This window comes from Cavia porcellus, unplaced genomic scaffold (assembly GCF_034190915.1).
Source record: "Cavia porcellus strain 051 isolate PalLab524CR breed Dunkin Hartley unplaced genomic scaffold, mCavPor4.1 scaffold_20, whole genome shotgun sequence".
NCBI classification, from domain to species: domain Eukaryota; kingdom Metazoa; phylum Chordata; class Mammalia; order Rodentia; family Caviidae; genus Cavia; species Cavia porcellus.
Genome location: NW_026947503.1, coordinates 24,150,935 through 24,156,934, shown reverse-complemented (window position 1 = coordinate 24,156,934; position 6,000 = coordinate 24,150,935).

The window sequence follows — 6,000 nt, the reverse complement described above, 5'->3', positions numbered from 1 at the left end:
CCGGGGATCAAACTCATGACTGCCTGCTTGCAAGACAGGCGCTTATGCCGCTGAGCTAAATCTCCAGCCCTCTTTCTATGTTTATAAGTGTACAAACATGATTTACCACCAGGATCTTTGTATCCTGAGCAAGATACCTATTCAAGGGGATAAAAGCAGATGGACATTGACCCCCCAGCTGTGAACATGCTAAGTTACACCCATCCTGGAGGGGCTCCCTTTTGTAACTCCTAAAGAGTTGTCACAGGGGCATCCAGGAACTGCTTAGAGAACTTTAGGGTACTTTATACATAATAATGCTGAAATGTTTTTCTTTCTTTATAGTGCTGAGGATCAAGCTCAGCCTGATGCATGCTTGTCAGGGGCTCCACCACTTAGCTACAACCCAAGCTCCTACTGAAATAGTTTTAAAGGAGGGTACAGCTGAAGAAAATAACCCTAACCGCAAAAAAACTTGATATGAAATAGAATTGTAGCAATCTGCCACTGATTCAGAAATCTAAATGAATGATCTGAGGTTTCAAATCACCAGTAATAATTGAATGCAATGTCTTATGCACTGAGTGAATGATTTAGAGACGACAGTGTGCAATGTGTGTGCCACTGTTGCCCCCAATTGACATGTTTTGAAATCTTGTAGTTTTTTTTTTCTTTTTCTTTTCTTTCTTTTTATCCTTGAATAAAATGGACTTGGGGAAAAATCACCAATGATGCTTATTTCTAATATGATTCAGTTCCGTTCCATTTCCTATGTGCTTTTCAGATGGATTCCTGGGAGACTCAGTCTCTCTGTACTTTTACTAGCTTGACATTTTAATGTTGAAAGCTACTCACAATATTTTAAATGTTAAGATAGTGGTTTATTGTTGTTGCTTACTTCTGTATTCTACTCAGCAGTTTCATTACAGTCTAAATGAATAAACATCTATAACACTGAATGCATGAGCTCTCATGATAATTCTCACTCAAGACCTTCGTTTACTTCTATGGTACTTAGTCCCAGAAAAGCATTTGAAGAGGCATCTCATTAGGGGTGTCCTAAGGATCGCTTCCACTAATCTCCCTTTGAGGCCTATAAAATGTTAGGGAGGACCCTCAAGTGCTCTAAGTTTTTTACCCAAAGTGTTTACTTTCTGTTTTTTATTAGTTTTTAAAATTCCCTTGCTTGTCCCAAATAGGTACATGTTATTTGTGTAAATGCAGAGTAAAAAGCTGCAATTATGACACAGATTCAGTGTATCCTTAAATTTAAAGCAGTTACCAAAAGCAAATGGTTGCTGAATCTTGCACCAGAATGAGCCTGCTCAATATTGACACAGTGAATTGTTCTGAGATTAAACCACAAAGAGAAAAGCAGGCAGAGGTTCAGTGAGTGACAGGGCTTTATGTTGGGCAGGCAATGTCTCCCAGAGGGAGAGTTCATCTCCTGACTCAAAGAGACGCCTTCAGGGATCATGTAACTTGAATTCCCTGTGAATTCAGTGTCATCTTAGCTTGACCAGTTCTGGAAGAACATATTAACCTCCGCTTGTGATTTTCAGAAAACCATTCTAATTTAGCAAGTAATTATGGGTCACATGTAGGACAAAGAGCTAGATAATCTTGGATTACCCACAGGAAGCTTTGTCTCCAAGGCAACCCCCAATGGAGGGGCTGTTAATGTGAAGGCCAGTCAGTTAATGAACTGGGAAAGGTAACTGGCTCCCGAACCTGTTAGAGCCAGAGAAATGGACATAACAATTATATTGCTATTGAAGGACTCTGGGTTAGAAAATGAATGCTTCCAAAAGCCAGTTGAGGAAAAACATTTAGAGAATGGATATAATTGTCACTGTTCTGCTAAACAAAGCCTGCATACCTACCCTTGGCCTATGGGGAGTTCAAGCCAGGCCAATCTTTATTTATGAATTTTTCTGAGTCTCCAGCTCAATACATTGGTTTCAGCACTTTCTATAACCTAATTACCCCCAAAACCTGTTTTTTTTTCCCCTGAGGGGCAGCCTCTGTTACTACACCAGGCTGGGAGAGTGGCCTGAGGGACATTTAGAAGAGCAAACAACTGTGAGATTGTGCATTAGAGTCTTTGATGCCCCAGCAGGACTGAAAAGTAAGACAAGGAGGCACAGATAAGGATTCTGAGAGGATTTAGGTCAGGTTGGTAAAGGTGGAAGAGGAGAGTGCGGTAACCTAGCCAGGGAGATGCTCTGATAGGGGAGAAGGAAGACAAAGGCATGTGCATAAGAAACTCCAGAGAGCCAGAATAGGAAGTTCAAAATGTACAAGCCCTCTGCTTGTACGTTTTCTTTTAATTCTATTATCTTTCTCTCTCCTCCCTCTCCCTCTCGCTCTCTCTCTCTGTCTCTCTCCACTTTCTTTATCTTAAAGTCTTTTTTAATGGATGAATTTTATACTTTATAGTCTGCTCTTTGTAACTCTATGATCCTTTATTAGTTTCCTTTCCTTGAACACTTCATAAACCACATTATGCATCTGACTATATGATCTTATTCCATATGCATTGACAGTGTGTGATATGCCTAGTTTTAAGTTTTACACCTGGAAAAATTAGGTATTCATTTAGGAAAATAGGCTAGTGAAAAAGGATTTGCTTTAAATTGTTTGAAATGTTCCCCGGAGGCCTGTGTTGGGAAAGCTTTACTTCCCACCCAGTTTGGTTCTATTGAGCAGTGGTGGAAACTTTGAAAAGGGGATCTTCTCCTCCTCCTCTTCTTTCTTCATCTCCTTCTTTTCTTTCCTTCTTCTTTCTCTTCTTCTTCTATCTTGGTAATGAAATGAATGGTTTGCTCTGACATAAACCATAATATGCTGCCTTAGGCCCAAAGCAAAAAAGGCTAACCAATCATAGACTTTTCAGTTCCTAAAACCACAGCCAAAATAAGCCTTCTCTTCTTGTAAGCTGATTATCTCAGATATTAGCTACAGTAATAGAAAGTTACCAAATACAGGAATGAATATCCACTGTTGAGAAAAAATGTGGCAAAGACAAAAGAAGACCTATCAACAAGATTGGCAACTCCACAGATGGAAATGTAAAAAGACTTTTTGTACACTGGAGACACAACCTGTGAGGAAAACTTTTTAGATGGGGAAAGATAAAGTAAGCCATTCATCTGAGATATTCATACAACTGTTTGTTTGCCAAGAGAAATGGAAGATGCACAGGGGAAAGGAGTATCCTATTTTCCTTTCTTGGACTATTTGTGAACATATTGTAAAGTTCTGGGGTGGAAAGTAGATTTGGGAACACAGAAATGAATAGGCTGAATGAGAGGCTGAGACCAATTGCAATAGTTGGCTTATGGCTGTTTAGATGATCTGGGAGTCTTTAGGAAGGTGCCCCATGCCTACAATTCTGGTAATAATTGGTTACTTACTTTGGATTAAATTTCATATATTCATGGTCATATGTGGAAACCATGCAAACAATACAAGAAGAGGGACCTGAAATTATAATGAATTCATTTATTCACTCACACGTGTTTCTTACACACTTTTATGAATAGTGCCCACTGTAGTGATGGTCTGGGCATTAGCCACGATAGTGAAAAGACAAAGTCTTGGTGTGGTAGTCTTTTGCATGCCATCGAAAACAGAGATACCCAATCGCTGGGAAGCAAAAAGGGGTTATCTGTTCAATGCCCTATAGCAACACTCCTATAACAAAAGACAAGTGATCAAGAGGAAAGCATGACATGTGTCTTGTCATGGTTTTATGTGAGACAAGAGCCTTTGCACTGAAGGCCCATAGCTCAGGGTGAACTATCCATTTTTATGCTCAAGTTCAATAAAACAAGCACACCTGTGGAATGCTATTGGACAAAAAGGGTCAGAGCTAATAGATATAACAGAGACAGTGAAGCTGTCTGTACAGACCATTCCTAACCCTTCAGTTTTGCAATTTCTCCCCACAGTCTGGGCACAGAGGGTAGGAAGTTTTTGTAATGGGCATCTTATGATCTGCTATGAGACAAGGAAGGCCAGCTGATTTGTTTTATGACCAAGTCTGAGGCAGAAAGGTGAATTAAGGTTAGAATAATGCATTTGTGTTTATGGTTGGATTAAGGAGAAAGCAAAAGCTTTCTTTCTCTCTCTCTCTCTCTCTTTCTTTCTCTTTTTTTGGTATGGGGATCAAACTTAAAAACCTGGCACCTGCCAGGCAGGCATTTACAACACAGAGCTAAATCCCTAGCCCAAACCGTGGCTGCCCCAGGACCAGAACTGTCAGCATTTCCGGAGATCTGCCAGCGTCTCCCAAGATGCTCGCCATGTTGGAACTTAGGGCACTGGGAAACCAAGCAACCAATCCACCTCCCTGGTAAACAGCTGTGGCTTGGGCAAGCTGCAGCCTCCCAAGGGAAGAACCACCAGCGTCTCCCAAGATCCTCACCATGTTGGAACTTGGGGTGCTGGGGAACCAAGCAACCAACTTGCCTCCCTGGTACACGGCCGTGAGCCTACCAGTGTGTGGGCTGAGGATCACACATTCCATCCTCTCCCCATTGGCAAATGGGAGCCAGAGGTCTGAGCATCTCTTGGGAGGCTGACCATATGCAATATAGCAAATAAGGGGGATTTCCTTCTACTATCTCTTTGAAGGCAAATATTTTTATCACTGTTTTGCTTTGTTCTGATTAATGGTATTGCTCTATTCAATACTCTTGTTTTGATAGGTTTTATGGTATTCTGTATTTGGTTTGATTTTGCTATACCTGATTGAAAGAACAACTGTTGTGAAGATAACGAGATATACTATGGGACCTATTGCTGTTATCCCAGTAACCTGCTGTGATTTCACTGCACTGTCTCAATTGGCTTTGTTCTGTCTTGTTTTGTTGTATTTTACTACCTTCAAAATAATAAAAAATTTAAAAAGAAATCCCCAGCCCATTTTAGATGCCCTGCAAAAGGAAGAGAAATTCCAGTTTCCATGGTTGGATGGAAAGGAGGGGAGGAGACAGGAGAGAAAACAAAGGGCAGAAAGAAACTGGACTGCTTTCAAAGGACTTCATTTTGGGGTATCATTTTCTGAGCCCCAAGACAATAAAACTGTCAATAACTTTGAGGAAGTTTTGAATTGTAAAAACTGATAAGTGCTGTGAAAATAAACATCAAAGAAATGAGACAGAGAGTGGGCAGTGGGGTTGGGTGGGCAGGGAATCTGCTACTTTAGTAGATGGCTCTGGGAAAGTTTCCCATGAAGAGACATTTGATCTGAGGCTTGAGACACACAGAGCCAGCCAAGAAAGGATAAAGAGGGAGAGTGTCCCAGGCAGGAAGGAACAATAAGGGCAAAGTCCCGAGGTGGAAGAGCCACAGCGTGGCATGTCTGGAGCCAAGAGAAACCCAGAATGACTGGCATGTGGTCAGAATGGGGAGAAGGGGCTGGGAGGGTTGGCACAGCAAGGAGAGCAAATTGTGTTCTAATGTCAGTGGGCAGTGACTAGAGAATTGCAGGTAAGTAGTATAATTTTTCTATGTAATCTCTGCTGATAGGTGAACACTCGAGGGCTTGTCATTAATCTAAGATTTCAGGCTTCACTGCAGATCTGACTGTATTAGAATTTGAACAGAGAACACGGATATGTCTGACCCTGTTTGCCACCTGCTGCCCAAGTTCCTGGAGTGGCGGTTGCTAGCTGCCTGAGTCCCAAAACAACACCCACACATGCTTTGCTGCCCAGCTTGCACTGCTAGGACATGGAGCACCTGGCATGACAAAACATTAGTTGTTGCTGTGTCAGTCAGGTTGCCAGGAGGCCATTTCTACTCAGCCCTGCTTCACTGATTCCCCCACCATCCGTCAATGAAAACCCTACTACATAAACTTGAGTTAGAATCTCCTTTGGAGTTACACCAGGAGGTGTCTGTCAGAACTCTCAAATTCAGACTGGCTGTGTTTTTTACTGGGTCACCACTATTTGCAGAACAGATACTTGTGTGCATAAAACTTGGAGAAACATGTGACTTAAAAAGACCCTA